The sequence below is a fragment of the Carassius auratus genome, chromosome 28 (genome assembly GCF_003368295.1).
Source record: "Carassius auratus strain Wakin chromosome 28, ASM336829v1, whole genome shotgun sequence".
In the NCBI taxonomy this organism is placed as follows: domain Eukaryota; kingdom Metazoa; phylum Chordata; class Actinopteri; order Cypriniformes; family Cyprinidae; genus Carassius; species Carassius auratus.
In genome coordinates this window covers 19,086,971-19,108,541 of record NC_039270.1, presented here as the reverse complement: position 1 = coordinate 19,108,541, position 21,571 = coordinate 19,086,971, and the positions used below count along the sequence as shown (strand labels likewise).

The 21,571-nt window shown below is 41.2% G+C and overlaps 1 protein-coding gene across 4 annotated transcripts in view; it reads left to right on the top strand.

The window, feature by feature from the left end:
• Positions 1–17,100: 17,100 nt before the first annotated feature.
• The window catches only part of LOC113047540 (NACHT, LRR and PYD domains-containing protein 12), a 45,648-nt gene continuing 41,177 nt past the window's right edge, over positions 17,101–21,571 (top strand). For 2 of the 4 annotated variants that reach the window (XM_026208906.1, XM_026208904.1), the window contains exon 1: positions 17,102–17,255. The gene's annotated coding sequence lies outside the window, so the exon portion shown is untranslated. Of the gene's footprint in view, positions 17,256–21,571 lie in introns of all 4 variants that reach the window. The other 2 variants (XM_026208907.1, XR_003276296.1) reach the window with 2 other exon arrangements.

Sequence of the window (21,571 nt, the reverse complement as noted above, 5' to 3'; positions counted from 1 at the left end):
CTGAATTGGGTTTGTTTCATAACTGCCACAGTGACACAGTTATTGAACTGAAATGAATTAACACTGAACTAAATGCCTTTGTTAATGAGCTGAATAATGAGACCGTCTTTTGTTGAGCTGCTTGACAGCTGAGATTTTTTTTTTTTTAATTTCAAAGCTTTGTAAATGTGTGTTGTGTAAAGCACTAAATAAATATGACTTGACCTTTGTGAAAATGTCTCGGAGCGATGCCGGCCATCTGCCCCTGACAGGTTTGGTGCTGAAACGCCAGAGCAGCTGACCTTCTGTGCTGTAAAGAGAGACAAACCTTTGAACAGCATATTGAGACACAGTGAGAGGTGAACAAACGACAAGAACAGAGACTGCTGGAACAGGGCGCCACCTCCTGCTGGAGTAAAACACTGCAAGATGGGCCTCAGTCAATGATTATAAATCACAAATAATACTGTTTCTTTTTTAAATGATCAAAGAAACAGTGGAAATAGGCATCAGAGATCTGACCTACTGTATGTACAATATATTAAAAAGTAATCCATTCAAATGAATTTTCATTTCACTTCAGCAGAAGAAGATGTGGACCACTACACAGCTTGTGCCAAGGGGCAGTTCACCCCAAAAGTATAAATTTTGTCGTTAAATACTCATCCTCATGTTGTTCCAAACATGTAACACCTTTATTCATCTGTATGAGCTTTCTGACGCTGCATAGACAGCAACACAACTAACACGTACAAGGCCTAGAAGCACAGTAAGGATATTGTTATAATAAACCATGTGACATCAGTGGTTCAACTGCAATGTTATGACACTATGAGAATACTTTTTGTGTGCAAAGAAAACAATCCATTGACTTGATTAACCAGTTTCTGCTCTTCTGTGTCGGTTTCTGCCATGTGTTCAGAAAAAATAGTTTCAAAGTTTAATAATTTCAGAGAAAAACTTGGCATCATACACTAAACGCTGAGGATCATGCACTACACTACACAGACATAAAAGTCATTCCAATCACAACAAGCTTATGCAGAAACACATGCCTTGTTGCTAAGTGTTTTAAAAATGATCATACATTATGCAATTTTCTGATAAATCTGTCAGCTCAAATCTACAGACTAGCTCTGACTTTTTGCAACTAGCATCAACTTGTTCAGACTCTGAATCAGGGCAAAGATCTGGTAAAAAAAAAAAAAAAAAAAAAAAAATCATTTAGCATATACCAGCCTTTAGATCTATAGTCTGAGTGAGTCGACGCTAGTTGACGAAAGTCAAAGCCAGCCTGCAGTTTTTAGGCAGTCAGAGTAAATGTATGATGTCTGTTGGTTTAAAATCTGTTCCTACTTGAAAAGTCATATAGTGTATTCCAACCTTGACTGGAGATCAGTACCACGGAGAGCAACAACCTATACTCACCGCTGTAGCTGAATTGACCAGACTGTCTTAGAAACAATATTGACCAATCCTTCCTCAGCAGCTGTTGTCACCTGCCACATTTTCAGGCATACGCTCTCTATTTAAGTTCTGTGTATTGAGCACTCACTCACTATTGATATTGTTTCAACATTTGTATAGAATAATATTCATTATACTGCAGTTATTGCCAGTTCTTGATGCCATTGGCTGTTTAGCCTTCGAAGAGTGCTGATATTTAGTCCAACAGCACTGGGATATGTCACTCGGTTTGTTTGTGTTCATGGCATTCCAGATTAAAGTATGTGCATGGAGCAAGATTAGAAACATCCTACAAACACAGCAGAGTAACAGACAGCACTAAAGAACATGTTATTTATTGAAGGCAAAGCAGAGGCAGTACTAGCCGTAGAAACTGAGCTAAATCTGACACATTGGTTGATTAGGAATGAGAAATAAGAAAACTTGGAACAGAATTTGTTTGTGTCAGATCATCTTTTCACAGACACTGTAAGTATTTCTGTCAGGGCTTTTGCTTTCTTCATTATATGTAATATGTTATAAGTGGGCTGGATGTAAAGGAATCTGTTTTGACTTCATTGAAGAAATATGAGCCTTTTTGCAGTTAACACATACATTCTAGTGGGGTCAGCCATCCAAAGCACCCTATTTTGTTTTTAAGAAATCTTGAAACTTAATAGATTTCCTTCAAGTTTATACAGAGGAAACACATGTACACATGTGCAAATATGCAGCTGTTCAGCATAAGTATACTGAATCTATTAGCAGTATTTCAAAACCACCGACAATTTATGGGTGAATTTCATGAGAACTGGATGATTTTTTCAGACCTAAAATAAAATAAATACATTATATTTAAAAAAATAAGCATATCTTTTTGGCCTTGTTGTATATATTTTTTTCAGACTTAAGACTATATATAACCCCTCTATTCACTTTGTTTCCCACAAGCAGTTGCAATACATAATTAAAGCAATGAAAGGGCCCTGGCACCTGGGCTCACCGCCGCCTGATGGCCATAGGTGAACAGCAAACGTTGGGCAATATACTGTATAAAATGATAAATATTTGTGCCAAATTTCCTGTAGCCAGCAGGTTGCGCTATGACGATAAATCAATATTGGCCTTAAGATGAGTTCAGGCCAGGACTCAAATCAAACGTGTGAAGTTTAGGGAAGATCAGACATTGCAGACTTAAGTTATTGTGAAACAAGATATTTTCTGTTGCCAGCAGGTAGCGCTACAATTTTAATTTAACATTGGACTTTAGATGTGTTCAAGCCTGGACTCTTATAAAACGTGTTTCCTTTTTCAGTGTATTAATAGCATGCTTTATCATTTAGCTAAGTGCTGCCAGCATGTTTAATTATGTTTCTAGCATGTTTAGAACACAATGGCATATTTTACTGTGTTGCTAATTGTGTATAACAGTGTAAAACATGTCACTTCCTGTTGCCAGTAGGTGGATCTATAACTAAAACCAAATATGAGCATGTAGATATCTTCAGGCCAGGACTCTAATCAAACATGTGAAGTTTGAGGCAGATTGAACATTGTATGCACAAATTACAGTTATGTTCTGCTTCACTGTATTAATAGCATGCTTTAACACTTAGCTACGTGTTGCTAGCATGTGTTAGCATGCTTGTAGAATGTGGTCAGCTTATCTAACACTTGTTGATTCTTTTTATTATGTTACTAGGACTCCATAGCAGTGTTAAACATGTAATTTCCTGTTGCCAGCAGGTGGCACTATGACTATAATCGAATATGGACATGTAAGTGTATTCAGGACAGGACTCTTATAAAACTTGTTAGATTTGGGTCAGATTGAACACTACATGCCTGAGTTACAGCTACATGCCTGAGTTACATTCCTGTCTCACTGCATTAGGAACATGGTTTAGCACTAAGCTAAGTGTTACTAGCTTAGCATGTTTCTAGCATGTTGTCAGTGTATTAAACACTTGCTGACACTTTTTAATATTTTCCTAGGACTCTATAACAGTGTGAACCATGTCAATTTCCTGTTGCAACCAGGTGGTGCTATGACTATGACTGAATTTGGGCATGGGTGTTTGTTCAGAACGTGAAATTTAGGGCAGATCGGACATTGCTTGCCTAAGTTACAACAACTTCCTCTTTCATGGCATACATCAAATTTTTCAGGCCGCCAGGGACTCGACCCTTGACGAAAACTAAAGATCTTCACAATTTAACGTCACAAGGGTCTTATGATGACCCTCACCAAATTTGAAGATGATCCGATTAAAACTCTAGGAGAAGTTCGTCAATGTACGAGGCATGGAAATGGCAAAAACTGCACAAAAATCATAGAAGAAATTCAAAATAACGTACTTCCTGTTGGGTTTTGGAATTTGTACCAGGATACTTTTTTGTAGGTAATGGTGTGTTACATGTGTGGACCAATTTACATGCATGTACGTAAAACGTAGCTCGAATCACACTCCATTAAAATTTTACAGGTGGCGCTATCGAGCCATTTTGCCACAACCACTTCTGAAACCTATATCAGGTTTTCACCAGTTCTGATGCGTGTGCAAAGTTTCATTTTGGAGCATATTTAGGCCTTAAAAATGTGATTCACTTTGGAAAAGAAGAAGAAGAAGAAGTAGAAGAAGAAGAAACAGAGCAATTCCAAGAGGATAGAGGCTAAAAATCGCTCTTACCTCTGGTATTTATCAGATGCAATAGAAGCTTCAATACTTTTTCCCACCAATGTCCAGATCAGCTCGGCTGAGGTCGTTGCCGCTATGGAACTCGTAATGCAGTTTTAGGTATAAAGTAAAATAATAGATTACTCAGAGACTTGTTTAAAATAAGATTAACACATCCCAATAGGAAATGGCTTCACTTTATTAAAACAATAACTCAACATGGCGCCCCACATTGGGATGCAAACACTGACACATGTCAAGAAAAAAGTAATAAAAGTCACCATGTAAAATTTGCCGTGACAACAGTGTCGACTGCAGTGCACGTGATGTCACACACTCTATAACAAGAATAAGACAAAGTTTGGATACAAATTTAATAATAGTAAAAATTGCTAATTGTTTTATGTAGACTACAAGTCTATGCTAATTCACAAATAAACAAACAACATACACAGCACTTGATTCTTTGGATTCGCAGGTTTGAGCATAGGAAAATACAGTACAGAATACAGAAACCAAATACTACATCGCCAATCTGGAATCATTTACATTCATGTCACCCATCTGCATTTTTTACAAGTGTCTTCAAGTTTTCGTTATCGCAAACGCTGGGCTGGTCAGGTTTGTATTTACTGCATTCGGTGTTCAGCTTGTTCAAGCTCTTGTTCTGTCCAGGCTGGACTATTGCAATGCCCTCTTAGCAGGTCTTCCAGCCAGTTCAATCAAACCTTTACAATTAATCAAGAATAGGGCAACAAGATACATTTTTAATGAGCCAAAAAGAATGTCATACCTCTGTTTATCAATTTGCACTGGCTACAAATAGCTGCCCGCATAAAATTCCAAGCATTGATGTTTACCTACAAAACCACCACTGGCTCTGGATCCCCTTTATATAAAGTCATTACTTCAGGCTTATGTGCCCTCTAGAAACTTGTATTCTGTAAGTGAACATTGTTTTATTGTTCCATCCCAAAGAGGCACTAAATTAATTTCACAGACTTTTAAATTAAATGTTCCCTCCTGGCGGAATGACCTTACTTGCAATAGACTTACACTTTATTAATATACTAACTGCTTGTTTTCTTAAAAAAATAAAACAAGCTTCTCTAAACCTTTTATATTTTGTCTATTTGTTTTATTCATTATAAAATTAACAAAAGCAAAAAAGGCCAATAAAACTCGCCTGCTCTATTCTTTTTTTTCCTATTTCTGTTTTTTTTTATTAAAGAATATTTAAAAAACTTTTTACATGTCCTGCGTTAAGCTGACTGAGACATGTAGCACTTGCATATCATTACTCTTTTGTTGTTTTTGATTGCTTCCATTGTCCTCATTTGTAAGTCGCTTTTGATTAAAGCGTCTGCTAAATATACAAATGTAACTGTAAATGTAAAATATGTGGGGAGACTTGTTTCAGTTGATTCTAACTTTACTTCTTAGACATTTCCACCAAAACTATCTATCTATCTATCTATCTATCTATCTATCTATCTATCTATCTATCTATCTATCTATCTATCTATCTATCTATCTATCTATCTATCTATCTATCTTAGTTTAGTTAGTCTAACTATCTAAGTTCATGTAAGGATTTGGTTGCAAGTCAGATGTGACAGATTAATAAATATTATAACAGCGCCCCCTGCTGTTCTGTTCCGCACTGTGTGGTGACGTCTAAAATAGAGATTTAATATATTATATAGATCGGTGGTCTCAATACTGCATCTATTGGTACACTCACATTGCTCTAATTCACTCATGACAGTTTCTTTGGCAGTTAGTAAATTGATTTTATATTGATTTTTGCTTTTGAGATGAATAAAACTGATTTGTATTGTTTGTTTGTTTTTTTGTACATTATTATTATTTATTTATTTACGCCTGCTAGCAAGTAGCACAGCACGTAGCCTGGATTCCAACCTCACGTCCATCACGTCAGTCATCTGATTAGTGTTGCTCTATTTTCCAAGTTACGCCCCTGTCTTCAGTGTCTTGCAGTCTGCAGACAGACCCTTCTCGTATTTTTCGGTCAAAGTGAAACCGAAAGCGAACACGTCCAAAGATCGACGCCATTTCAGACGAGTCGAGATCCACGATAGAGCACCACAGTCCCGCCCACAGCCGGTGCCGGAAGTAAGAATTCAATACAAAAGGCTTGTTTGAGATGCGCCTTGCCCCTTTCTCGCATGAGCAGCCAAGGCAGCTCCATTTCTCTGCATCAATTAAGCGAGACTGGCTCGATTTGAGGAGAAGTGGATGAATGTAGTATGGTCTGAAACTAGATTACAAGTCCCCACTTTGACGTAAAAATAAGTATTTTAGAGTATCATAGCCTTATTAGCCTACATTATTAACATAAAAGTAGTCCTTTCAAGTCCTGATGCCGCTTGTTCTTTTCCCAACAGACTACAATTCAGAAACACATAGGCCTGTAGGTGGCACTGCGGCTTCTTTTCATGGGTGGTTATATTTATAACTGTAAATCAATATACAATACAATAAGTATTAATTGAATGTATTGATTATGAGGGTATACAATAACTGTGTATGTAGATACAGTTGGGGACGAATTCTAAGTGATCAAACCAATAACCCCTGACAACCAGGAACATCCTGATTTGTAAAAAACAAAAAAAAAAACAAAAAAAAAAAAAAACATGAATGTCTGAATTTAAATAGCCAAGTAAACGTATGTGTTTGTGTGTGTGTGTGTATATATGTGTAATCTTTTGAGGGTGTTGGGGGGGGGGGTATTGTTATTTAGATGGTTGTTATTTAATAATTGTTCAGCCTAAGAACAATACAGTAAACTTCAATGATCATTAAAATATACTGGAATAGTGCAGTTTTATTGCATTGTAACTGTTGCTATATTGTGACATGTTTTCAGGTTTAAATGTTGAATGTTATTGTCGTATACTTCTCTCTGTAATGCTTCTGAGCTTTATTTGTCATAAAGAAACTTTAGCCTACTTTCCATTGAAGTACATTTATTCAAATAAATTATCAAAAAGCACAATTTTACCAGTTAAGTTAATGGCATTTATTTCCTGAAAAGTAAAATTATTAGGATTAAATTTGGCCTTTAGATCAAATTTTCTGTAAAGGCCAGATACCGCTGGGGGCATCTTGCCCTGGGTAGTGGGTCATTTTTGTTCCAGGGGCAGGGCAAGATGGCCCCCTTTCATATTTTACATTTTTGTACCATTACAACAAAACTGTTAACTGTTAGTCTTTTGGGTCATGCTTAATGATCCTATGCTAAACTTATGTAAATGTGTTACAATTTATCAGTAAATGGACATTGTTCTTAATTGTTCATTGTTTTCTCCTAAAATGGGCCAAAATCTGGAGATTATGGTTTGATTTTTTATTTTTATTTGCATGCTATAAAACTATCTACCTGTTCTGTCTTCCTCCCATTGTTTTCTTTGCCATCTGCTCCTCATTTGTTGTTTAATTATGCTCTTATTACTGTAAATTTAATATTTATGATTATATATCTTATCCTTGCAAAGTACTTCTTTGCACAGCCATTTGCCATCTTCTTACCTTTTACTTTCATCTGGAGCTGGAACCCTTCATTTAAATCCATACAGTAAAACCTTTGTATTATTCAAGATGTCTTATCATCTGTCAAGATTTTCCTATTAACCTGTATTCCTATTGTATTCCTTCAAATAACTATAACAACTGTCACTCGGGTGGCACCTTTCGAAAGTTACAAATAGGTATCATGAAGGTACTAACATGTGCACTGTAGTTACTAATTTGCACCTTTAAAACACTTATGTTGGGTAAAAAAGGTACATGTGTGGTAGTACTGCTCCAGCACCAGCTTTTGTACCTTTTTTTCTGAAAATGTATCCTAACTGTAGGTACTGTCACGAGACAAAGAAGCACACGACGAGCGAGTGAGTGAAAAATATCCCCGAAGGGTGGATTTTATTGAGAGTGCCAGTGAGGAAGTGTCGAAAGTGCGGGTCTTCGTGTCCGTGTCCTTGTATCCCTCTTGTGCGCGTGCCTGTGCTGTGCCGGTGTCACCGTGGTTCGACGGGGCTGCGGCTTAAGGGCTGCTTTCTGCGGGGAAAAGAACAAAGAGTCACTTCCTGGCATGGAGACGTTGCTCCCCTTCTTCCTCCTCTGCCGCATCTTTATAGCCCGCTTGATGAGCCGCAGCTGGGCTTGCTCAGTGGCTGATGAGCGGGGACAGGTGCGGCGTGTCGGTTGCCAGGGCGACGCTGATGAGGACTCGGGACACTTGTCACACTCCCCCCCCCTAAGCGTCGTCCTGTGTCTGCGGGAGAATGGGGAGAGAGGGTAGGGGTGGGGAGTGGAGCCTGACAGACCTGCGAAAGCTGCCCACATCCTGGAAAGGCCGTCGGCGTTGGCGTTGGCCGTCCCCGCCCGATGTTGTATGGTGAAGTGGAAGTCCTGGAGCGCTAGGAACCACCGGGTCACCCTGGCATTTGTGTCCTTAGCCCGTGCCATCCACTGTAATGGGGCGTGATCCGTGAGGAGGGTGAACCGGCGGCCGAGGAGGTAATACCGCAGCTCCAGGACTGCCCACTTGATGGCCAACGCCTCCTTCTCGACGGCCGCGTACCGCGTCTCAGCGGGGGACAGCTTTCGGCTGATGTAGATCACCGGGTGTTCCTCACCGTCGTGGACCTGGGAGAGGACGGCTCCCAACCCGGTGTCTGATGCGTCCGTCTGCAGCAGGAAGGGGCAGCTGAAGTCGGGGGCGTGCAGGACTGGTTCGGAGGTGAGGGCCATCTTCACCTGCTGGAACGCCTTCTCCGCCTCCGGGCTCCAGGGAATCTTCTCGGGCTGCCCCTTCCTGGTCAGGTCTGTCAGGGGAGATGCTAAGGAGGAGAAGTTAGGTATGAAACACCGGTAATATCCCGCCAACCCCAAAAAGGCTCGTACCTGGGTTTTCGTTGAGGGCTTCGGTGCGGACAGGATGGCCTCCACTTTCTTCTCCTGCGGCCTAATGAGGCCGCGACCGACCTGGAAACCCAGGTACTTGGCTTCTGACAGCGCTAGGTGACACTTGCGGGGGTTGGCGGTTAGTCCCGCCCGGCGCAGCTCCAACAGCACCCTCCGGAGCCGCTCTAAATGCTCTCCCCAGGTCTCCGAGTGGACTACCACATCGTCCAGATAGGCTGCGGCGTAGGACATATGGGGCCGCAGCAGGATGTCCATCATGCGCTGGAAGGTGGCAGGGGCCCCGTGTAGGCCGAAGGGAAGGACCCGGTATTGCCAGTGGCCACTGGGGGTAGAGAAGGCGGTTTTTGCTTTGGCTTCCTTAGTCAGGGGGACCTGCCAATATCCTTTCGTGAGGTCTAGTGTAGAGATGAACCGGGCTCTTCCCAGGCGGTCGAGCAGCTCATCCACACGGGGCATGGGGTAGCCGTCGAACTCGGAGACCTCATTTAGGCGGCGGAAGTCGTTGCAAAACCGGAGGGTGCCGTCGGGCTTCGGGACCATGACGATGGGGCTTGACCAGGGACTCCGAGATGGTTCGATCACACCTAACCTCAACATCTCCTGCACCTCCTCCTCGATGGCGTGTCGCCGAGCCTCCGGGACTCGATAGGGCCGCTGCCGGACGATGACTCCAGGTGGTGTCCTCACATCGTGCTCGACGACCTTGGTCCTTCCGGGCCGGGGGGAGAACACATCGGAGAACTGACCGACTAGGTGTTGCAGCTCCGCCTTCTGGGCCGCGGAGAGGTGTGGATTGACATCTACAACCACGGGAGTAGAGGCGGTGAGGGCCGCAAGTTGGGGTCCGGTCCCCACCCAGCGTTTCAAGAGGTTGACGTGGTATAATTGTTCGGGTCGACGCCGTCCAGGTTGTCTGACCCTGTAGGTGACGGGCCCTACTCTCTCCAGTACCGTGTACGGGCCTTGCCATCTTGCCAGGAATTTACAGGCTGAGGTGGGGACCAGGACCATTACGTGGTCTCCTGGCTGGAACTCCCGTGGTTGGGCGGCCCGATCGAAGTGGCGCTGCTGGGCTTGCTGGGCCTTGGTCAGGTGCTCCCGGACTAGTGGCATGACCCTGTCGACTCGCTCCCGCATCTGGCGGACGTGTTCAACCGTCGTCCTGAGGTTGACTGGTTGTTGCTCCCAGGCCTCTTTAGCCACGTCGAGAAGCCCTCGGGGTTGGCGGCCAAACAGAAGCTCGAACGGGGTGAAGCCCGTGGATGCCTGGGGGACCTCCCGGATGCCGAAGAGGACGTAAGGTATCAGCTGGTCCCAGTCTCGTCGGTCCTCGGCCGCCACCCGTCGCAACATCTGCTTCAAGGTTTGATTAAACCTCTCGACGAGGCCGTCGGTCTGGGGGTGGTAGACGGACGTCCGGAGTTGTTTTACTTTCATGAGTCGACAGAGGTCAGCCATTAGCCGGGACATGAAGGGCGTCCCTTGGTCGGTCAGTATCTCTGCCGGTATGCCGACCCGGCTACATAGGAGGAAGAGCTCCTGGGCGATGGCCTTTGCGGTGGCTTTGCGGAGAGGGATAGCTTCGGGGTAGCGGGTGGCATAGTCGACGATGACCAGGATGTGTTCATGCCCCCGGGCGGACTTCGGCAGCGGCCCAACGAGATCCATCCCGATGCGCTCGAAGGGCACCTCGATGATGGGTAATGGAATCAGCGGGCTGGGGGGAGGTGTGTGTGGTGAGGTCCTCTGGCAGATCGGGCAGGCTTGGCAGAACCGTTTCACATCGGCGTCCAGGCCCGGCCAATGGAAACGGTCCCGGATCCGCTGGATGGTGTTCTGGGCCCCAAGATGACCCGCCATCGGGTGAGCGTGTGCCAGTTCCATCACCGTTCCTATCTTGCTGCGGGGCACTACGAGCAGAAGCTTCTCCTCCCCCCTCCGCTGGGCGGCACAATAGAGCAGGCCATTCCGGATGACGAAGTGAGGGATGGGATGAGGTGCTGGTTGGAGATCCTCTCCTTCCGCAACCCTCACTTGAGACCAGCAGTTCTTCAGGCGATCATCCTCGTGCTGCTCCTTCGCGAAAGCCCCACCTCCTGCCACCTGCTGAAACACATCAAAATATAGGTCAGAATTTTGGGAGGGGGGCTCACCTTCTCGAGGGCTGTCCGATGTCAGCAGCACGGGATGTCGAGGAGGTCCCTTTGCTGGCCTCCGGCGTCGGCGGTTCCCGGTCGAGCTGGCAGGCTGTGCGGCTGCGGCGAGCAGTCGGTCGAACCCCGGCCAATCTCTCCCGAGGAGGACGGGGACGGGCAGGTCCTTCACGATCCCTACTTCCAATGACCAGGTTCCCGGGGCAGCGGTTATGGCGACTCGCCGAGTGGGGACCCGTCTGGTATCGCCGTGGACGCACGTGATGGCCATCCGGGCCTTGGCTCCTGACCGTGGAGGGAGGACGGTGGGCCGCATCAATGTAATGGAGCTCCCGGAGTCCAGCAGCGCCGAGAACGGGCGGCCATTGACGGCGACTTCGGCCCGAGTCGCCCCAGCTGGGGGGTCGTGAACGGCACAGCCTGCCAGCCAAGCGCGTCCTGGGGAGCGTGGTGGTTCCGTTGGCATGGGCTCGTCCTGGGGACCGGGAACCGCTGGCCTGCTCATGTGCCGCGAGGTGCCCTCCGGCGTGCGTCGCTCCTGGACCACCCTTCGGGGAAAAGGCGGCGCTCGCTCCCCAGCCTCCCGGTGGTAGGCGGCATCCGCCAGCTCAATGGCCTCGATCACTTCATCCACACTGGAGGGGTTCCGCATGCCTACCGCCTGGCGGATGGATCGGGGCAAGGCGCGAAGAAGGCGGTCGACGGCCACGCGCTCCGCCACCTGGTGCGCGCTGGGATCCCCGGCCAACAGCCAATGATGCGCCAACCTGGTGAGTTCCGCTGCCTGTGCGCGAGCGGGCAATCGGGGTCGATATTCCCAATCGTGGAACTGTTGGGCCGCACATATCGGGGACAGACCCACGCGGCCGAGGAGTTCTTTCTTTAATTCATCATATGAAGCCCTTCGGTTGGGAGTCAAAGAATAATAGGCCCGCTGTGCTTCCCCCGTCAGGAGCGGGGCGAGGAGATGTGCCCATTCATCCATGGGCCAGACTTCGCGCACGGCTGTGGCCTCAAACATCTGCAGGTACAGCTCGACGTCATCACTCGCCGTCATCCGGGGCACGAGCTGCGCGGCTTGGACGCGGGGATCAGGCAGCGGAGCGCGCTGGGCGGTGGCAGTGCGAAGCGCGGCGAGCTCCCGTTCAGTTTCCCCTTGCCGCGCGGCCATGTGTTCAACAATTTGTTGCTGGCGGATGCTCACCTCGGTGAGGTGTTTGAGCAGTTCTTCCATCACGGGGGAGGAGCTGCCGCCTGCACACAAAAAAAAAAAAAGAAAAGAAAAAAAACCCAACGGTGAACGGGGGAAAAAACTCACAATTTTGGTGATCGCTGTCGGTGCTTCTTTCAATTTGCTGCCCGCATTCTCCACCAAATTGTCACGAGACAAAGAAGCACACGACGAGCGAGTGAGTGAAAAATATCCCCGAAGGGTGGATTTTATTGAGAGTGCCAGTGAGGAAGTGTCGAAAGTGCGGGTCTTCGTGTCCGTGTCCTTGTATCCCTCTTGTGCGCGTGCCTGTGCTGTGCCGGTGTCACCGTGGTTCGACGGGGCTGCGGCTTAAGGGCTGCTTTCTGCGGGGAAAAGAACAAAGAGTCACTTCCTGGCATGGAGACGTTGCTCCCCTTCTTCCTCCTCTGCCGCATCTTTATAGCCCGCTTGATGAGCCGCAGCTGGGCTTGCTCAGTGGCTGATGAGCGGGGACAGGTGCGGCGTGTCGGTTGCCAGGGCGACGCTGATGAGGACTCGGGACACTTGTCACAGTACACAGGACTCTTTGTCATGGTTTCAGATGACCTAAATGTAGTTTTTTGTTTTTGTTTTTTTTTTTTCCTTCACAATGATTATTATCTACATGTTGAGGACCTGAACTGTCATTCCCTATGGCATTCAGCTTTTTCTTCAGATCATGATTTATTTTTGGCTTTTAAATGAGTGGGTCACAAAAAGAGGCCTAAATTCAGCAGGGGATACTCATTGGAACATCTATCAGATATCCTATCACGTCTTTGCCTAATTGTTGGGGAGAGCTGAGGTGGCAGAGGGAGGAAGATAGCATAAGATGTTTTTTAGTGCTGAAGAGCTACACATTGAGTCTCATTTTGTTGGTTAGCCTCACTGTCCTGCAGGATCTTACCTGGAGTTTTTCCATCAGTCTCTTCTTTTCATTCACCGGTTTAATCAATGCTATGCTGTCTGTCTGGCTTGTCTTGGTTTCCTGCATGGATTTTCTCCTGTACTCTTCTGCAGAAGAGGGTCTGGAGATTCCCAGTTTCGATGGAAAGGACAGAGTTCTTAATGTCAATGAGAGGAACTACAAGAAGGCATTAAAGAAGTATGACATGATGTGTTTGCTGTATCACGAACCCCTGCCTTCAGATAGGGAGCTCCAGCAACAGTTTCACATGGGGGAGATGGTTCTGGAGGCAAGATATTATTGAAAGAAAGAGGCAACCGAATAAGGACAGATGTATTGAATGGAATATTTTTAGAACATAACAGAGAGCATCATCTGTATTATGATGAACTTTTATTTGGGTGGGAGGAGGTATCACACACACAACAGGTGAAAACTGGAAGGATTTTTTTATTATTAATTTTAAATTCATTTTTATAAAAAAGTTAACAGTTTAGCTTTAATAATTTAAATCTGATATATAAAACATGAAATTATATCAGAGAAGACCCCTGAATAACCTTTGTGTCACTTAAAATATCTTGTAGTTTCTGACATGACAAGGTTAGTTCAGGTTGTAAGATATATATATATATATATATATATATATATATATATTATTTATTTTTTTTAAGGTTTTTAGATATTTTTACCTTTAAAAAAACTGTACACTCAAACCTGTTTTCAAGGTTTATGAAAAATATGTATTTTTTATATTTTATATTGGAGTTTTTATTGGATGGTCATGTAAGGTACCTTTTTTGAAATGTAACTAAATTACATTTGTATTTAAAACTTGGCACATTCATTTAAAAATGATTTTTAAAGAGTTTTCTTTTTCTTTTTCTATTTTGGACACCAACCATTTGTCATCGACAGAGTGTCCAGTTTTCAAAACCTTTTTTTTTTACCTAAGTGATCTGTGGAACATGTATTAGTTCCCCCAGTTGGAAATCATTAACTTATAAAATTTGCTTGAAAATAATAGATCTGAGGCTTTTCAGGATAAGCAGCTGAGTGAAGTACTATATAAACCTGAATATCAAAAATAGTTTCAGATGCTCCATAAAAAAAGCTGGATAGAGTAACAGTTGGCTTCACCAGTGTGTCAGACATCTGCTCTCTGTGTCTAGACAGTACCTGATGTGCAATTTAGTGTAAAGACTGACCTGATTTGGAGGCTGACAAAAACACTAAAGCTGGGTTTAATTAATATAACAAAGTTAATGAAGTATAGATTGGACTATATATATATATATAGGACTGGAGGAGGAAGGAAGCATCTATGTGTTCAAGGATGAAAGAGTGATTGAGTTTGATGGAGAGCTATATACAGATACACGGGTTGAATTCCTGCTAGATGTGAGGGAAATTTGTGCATATACTGTGGCTGTGCTTTTTGACATATTGTTTAAAAAAATAAAAATGAACAATAAATAAATATGTATAATTTAAATAAATAATAAGAATAATAAAGACCAATTAGTGTAATAAAATTGTTTAATGCCATTTTTCTCTTCTGTTTTAACATTTTCTAATCAACATGTACATTTTATATTTTAGGGGGGAAAAAACACACACAGTGTGTCTGTGTCTATATATATATATATATATATATATATATATATATTCATTGCAGTAAGTGTTGCCACCAGAAAATATTATAATATTTATAAAAAGCTATTATTGTAGTTAATTTATGTTTAATATTTCTACTTACATTATAGTGTTAAATCAGAATTAAAGCAGAATTAAAGCAGAACATTGTATCAGTGTCTTTGGGATTTATTGGTTTTTGTCGCCATCTAGCGGCCACATGTGGACCAGCAGCGCACTCTTATCACAATATCAAATGTAAGGTTTGTCACAGCCGATATATATTAATTTCATCTTATATTTTGAGCATAGACAGTGGCAAAGTCAATATAGCCAAAAGACACTTTGACTTTTACTATCGGTATAGCGATCATTACAAATTGCGCCGATAAATTTAGATTTTTACAGAATTAACTCAGAAAAAGAGCAGCCTAAAATAGTTTAAAGAATAACAAGTTTATTTAAACAAGTAAAACTGTTTATTACATCTTAAATATTCTGCAGTGTCCTTGTATTTCCTGCTCTCAAATGCCTCTTTAAAGATGAAAAATATATAGTAATCTTTATAATAAATCCCCAGAAGTGAAATCTCATGTGTATTTAAGACGCGGGACTGAATGCGAGGTCAGTGAGTCAGCGAGAGAAATAAACAGAAGAACACAACACAAACTGAACGACTCGACGCAAGTTTATAAATCTCGTACATGCGGAGCTCTTCTTTTTCTATTTTTTTCTTCTTCTTCTTCTTCTTCTTCTTCTTCTTCTTCTTCTTCTTCTTCTTCTTCTTCTTCTTCTTCTTAATCTTCTTCTTCTTCTTCTGTTTCCCATTGAGCCGGGATCAGACTTTCATCCTCCGAGCGCCATCTAGAGCTCATCAGGCTCACTACACTCCCTTGAAATTAACATTTCATACTGAAGGTTGTTAAATTATAAATACTGGTATACTGTATACTATATATTATATATAATATTTGTATATCACAAACCAGGAAACTGCACAGCAACCGCTTTTTCTCTGTGCTCACGCTTGTGCTTTGTGTGCGCTGCACGCAAACAAGGCACAGGTTATTTCCGTTCCTGCAATTTAATAATTTTAAAGGGGTCATATGATGCGATATCCATTTTTCCTTTCTCTTTGGAATTTTTCAAGCTCTTGGTGCATGAAGAAGATCTGTAAAGTTTTGTGAACCTAGGAGAGGAGGTCATTCTGACTTTACTACGAACAATCTGGCGCTTTGAATCAGCTACTGTAGAAGTATGTTTAGTTATTAGTTTAAGTATTTGCTGTCGAATGTTCAGTTTATGTACTTACACATACAAGCTTCATCACTGTGTCTGTCACGCCACTCTGTTCCCCTCTCTGGGTAATGTATAGTATTTGAAAAAGGATGTGTTTTTCAAAAATAAATCTATCAGTAAACCACATGTCATTTCCTATTGGTCAAGGTTTATTGGAACTATTAATTGGAATAAGGTCTGGTTGTTACCTAATAAATATATTATTACTAATAAGGTCAAAGAAATTTCATTCAAGATACTGCATAAATTTTATCCTACTAAACATATTCTATCCAAATTGAACAAAGACATTGATGTAAATTGTTGATTTTGTTTTTTGCAACCAGAAACTGTACCTCATATTTTCGGGCACTGTCAGTATACCAAAAGGTTGTGGTGGGAAGTTTCAATATTGATAAATAACAAATTAGAATGTTATTTTATTTTGTTATAGGAACATGTTTTTACAACATGAAAAGTGTATGGAAAAGGAAGTGTATAATTATATGGTTTCCATTAAGGACAGTACAAACCAAAAAACTGTTAAAACCATGTATTTGTTGAATACTTTTAAGATTTTGTGAAATGTCAAAGCCTATTATTGTCTGTTTGGTCTATTTAGTTTTATTTCCACTCAATTTTTGTATTTTACATTTGTGTATCTTTAACCCTAGCATTTTATTTAATTTATTTATTATTGTGTGTGTGTGTGTGTGTGTGTGTGTGTGTGTGTGTGTGTGTGTGTGTGTGTGTGTGTGTGTGTGTGTTCATTTGTAATTTGTTATTCATGCAATAAAAAAAAAAAAAAAGTACGCTCGACCCCCAGGAAGTAGGCTACGTGCTTCTAATTGACTTGTCTCCGTACCCAAAGGGGTCGCTGTGTCCATTTCTTTTACTAGGCGGAGCAGTATCTTCGGTGAAACCGAAAGCAAACAGAGCACTGGACTGGACTCCATTTTAGAAGATTCGAGAACAAAACGTCTTCGCAGATCACGGTAAGTTTGTTAAAACGTTTCGAACCTGTAATATCAATTCGGCTCATTTCAGTCTAAACAGACCTCAGACGAACTCAAACACTTTACAGTTTTATCAAACACGAGCGGATTTTTACTTCAAGTAAACCACCACGTCATACTACGTTTTTACTAAACTTTTTTAAAGCATATGGTATTTATGCTACTGTTGATCTTATTTGATACAGTGTGTGGATAATATGTGAATATTTGGTTAACCCGTAAAATAAATGTTTGATATAGTCCTATGTAGTAAACCAGTGGTTCTCAACTTCGCTTCCGCTGGGCCGCAGTATCATGCATTACATACTGCGTCACCAGGACACACCACACACATTTATATTATTAGTCAGTACAGCCGCTCCTTAAACACAGAGTATGAGCTTCGCAGTCTGCCGTAGGACACCAACTCCCAGGGGACACAATCTCAGCCGCTCAAAAACAAACAAACAAAAAACTTCCGATATATTAATATTGAAATTAACTTATACATAAATAAACTTGAACATATATCATTACATACAAAAATAATATTAATCTAAAAAATTATAATAATAACAAAACATTTACGGTGAATGCAGCATGCTTGCTCCTCATGTTTGCGACTGAATGCAAATTATCATAAAAATACATCATCATTCCGCCACAGAGAATTTTTTTTTTTTTTAATAAAAAAAAAAAAATGATTAAGCCCATATTCACTTTCAGGTAGCCATTCATAATGCTGTGATACCTTTTTTTTTTTTTTTTTTTTTTTTTTGTATATTGTCATTTATAATGTGTTTTGTTGGCAATCATTTAACCTCCAACAGCACATAATATTCTCTCTGACTTTCCTTGTTCCCTTACGGAAATTAGCCATGGTCTTAACACAAATAAAACCAAAAATCATGGTTCTTGTAGGCTATCTATGGATGGTAACCACAAATTAACCAATGGTTTTGTAGCCTACTTCACATAATAGTTCACAAAGTATTAAGTTCATATTTCTTGGGGGTTATAAAAACAGACTTAAGCCTTTAAATGCATTATATATAATCTCATGGTTTCATTGAATAACACTGTTAAAATACATAACGTAGTAAACAATAATCTCGTACATTACATATTTTCACAAATGCCTGTGAAGTGAGCCAAAGGCCTGGTAATTGCTGCTATTACAGGACGATCAAATGATTGTTTAATATTGACCAAACTTTTTGGCCAATTCAAAAATCCACTTAATCTTAATTTTTGTCCACCTTTTTACAAATGCTAAGGCGTCCCTAATTCCATAATCCATATCAACAAAAACATTGTGGACATCACAACCCTTACAGAGTATAAAATCAATCAGAGAACTGTAAAAAATAAAATTATAGCCATAGGTCTAACTGTCTAGAGCTACAATTGTAATTTGTAAATAATACAATTTAATTTAAATTTATTTATTTATTAATTTACTTTTCTATTTTATTAAAGTTCTATTTTTGACTCCTATAGTAGTCTATACCATATGTTCCAGACTTTAAGTCGCACTTTTTTTCACAGTTTGGCTGGTCCTGCGACTGATAGTCAGGTGTGACTTATTTATCAAAATTAATTTGACATGAACCAAGAGAAAAAATACTGTCTCCAGCCGTGAGAGGGCGCTCTAATGCTGTTCAGTGCTCCTGTAATCTACACTGAAAACAGAGCGCCCTCTCGCAGCTGTAGACTGTTATGTTTTCTCTTGGTTCTAAATAAATGCGACTTCTAGTCCAGTGCGATGTATGTTTTTTTTTCTCGTCATGACGTATCTTTGGACTGATGCGACTTATACTCAGGTGCGACTTATAGACAGAAAAATACGGTACTTGTATTTTTTTTTTTCTTGCATCAGTAATATTCGGTGGAGGGGACACAACAATACAATCCTGTTTAGGGCACCCATTTGGCCAGCAGCAGCCCTGATTATAGCATAAATATTAAGATATCTAATCGATGACATTCATTAAAATGAATAAATACTTTTACTCAACATTAAAGGGTTAGTTCAGCCAAATATTAAAATGATGTCATTAATAACCCACCCTCATGTTGTTCCAAACCCGTAAGACCTCCGTTTATCTTCAGAACACAGTTTAAGATATTTTAGATTTAGTCCGAGAGCTCTCAGTCCCTCCATTGTAACTGTGTGTAAGGTATACTGTCCATGTCCAGAAAGGTAAGAAAAACATCATCAAAGTAGTCCATGTGACATCAGAGGGTCCGTTAGATTTTTTTGAAGCATCGAAAATACATTTTTGTTCAAAAATAGCAAAAACTACGACTTTATTCATCATTGTCTTCTCTTCCGTGTCTGTGTGAGAGAGAGTTCAAAACAAAGCAGTCTGGATATCCGGTTCTCGAACGAATCATTCATTTCACCAAATCGAACTGAATCGTTTTAAACAGTTTGCGTCTCCAATACGCATTAATCCACAAATAACTTAAGCAGTTAACTGTTTTAATGTGGCTGACACTCCCTCTGAGTTCAAACAAACCAATATCCCGGAGTAATTCATTTACTCAAACAGTAGACTGACTGAACTGCTGTGAAGAGAGAACTGAAGATGAACACCGAGCCGAGCCAGATAACGAACAAAACATTGACTCGTTTATGAGTGAAGAACTGTTTCTGTCAGACGCGTCCGATTCTAAAACTGAGGAGCTGATGATACTGCGCATGTGTGATTAACCACACGGACTAAATCTAAAATATCTTAAACTGTGTTCAGAAGATAAACTGTGGTCTCAAGGGTTTGGAATGACATGAGGGTGAGTTATTAATGACATGATTTAAATTTGAACTAACCCTTTAACGTTACGTGCTAACGTTACTTCAAGTAAACTAATACGTCATAGCCTACGACGCTTTAACTAATCGGCGTTTTAAAGCATAGTTTACATTATGTTATTATATGTTGTTCTTATTTGATACAGTGTGTGGACAATATGTGAATATTTGGTCAATCCTTAAAATAAATATTTGGGTAGATTACAGGCTTATACTATAAATTAGCCTTAAACATTATAGTTGTACATTAATACGAGATACAACTAAAGACGAAAACAAGTAATATATTTAAAAATAAAGAAATAAATATTGATCAAGTATGAGGACCCGCCCTCTCATACCCTCACTTTTATATGTGACACATTTGTTCACATAAAATATTTCCTGTATTTGGAAAAAGTGTTCATATAGACATCAGGTGTGTGTTGAACTTTTCATTAGCCTACTTGATGGGACACACACACCATTGTGTAAAAAAAAAAAAAAAACCTTCTTACAGAGCTTCATTTACACATTTAGATTCTTGGTAATTTAAATTGTAAAACAAATATCATGTCTCTTCTGATCATTCCTGTGTAACAAGATGGATTTTTTTAATCTAGGTGATTCTAATTAAGTTATAGAAAGCAGCTGCTTGCATTTGAGAGAAAAAAAAAACATACTCAAAAAACATACTGATCACTGCACTTTTAATTATGTCAGTGCCTTTAACAAACACTGAAGCTTTGGCATTTATCAAACCCAAGTAGGTATAATCGGGGAGGACCTGGCCAAAAAAAAATAAAATAAAAAGAAATGGTCCCGGTCTGAACTACAGCTGTAATTGGGCCTCAAAGGTTAGCCCCGACAGGACCCGAGCCCAACAGATTTCTGCATGAACCCGACAAGCACATTTTGATTGACAGCTTTTTAAAAGCCCAAACCCGTTTACAGCCCAACATTATTCTAATGTGTTATACGCACACAGCTCGAGTCATTTATACATGTTTTAACATAAAACATTCATTTATACATGTTTTGACATAAAACATTCATTTATACATGTTTTGACATAATTTATTAATGACTAACGTAGGCTATAGGCCACTTGAACGTTGGAACAAAGAAATAAAATAAGTCCTCTGTAACATTGTAACATCTCAGTTTTATAAATAGACCTAGGCATACACTTAGCCTTTAAAATGGCCAACTCGCCAATAAAAATGAGTCTTTCATAACAAATTAAATTAAGATGAACTCTAAATTACCATATTTTTCGGACTACGAAGTCGCAGGACCAGCCGAACTATGAAAAAAAAAGTGTGACTTATAGTCTGGAAAATACGGTAAGATAAAGGCTCCGCTGAATTTGCTTCGCCACTAGAAGCTGAAAATGAATAAAAGAATAATGCCAACATTAGCCTATATACTCTGTCTACATTATGCATTTAAGACTAGTTATAATTTGAAAAACCTTTTATTCTCCAAGATTAGGCAAGGCATACATGTTTTGTTTGAGGAA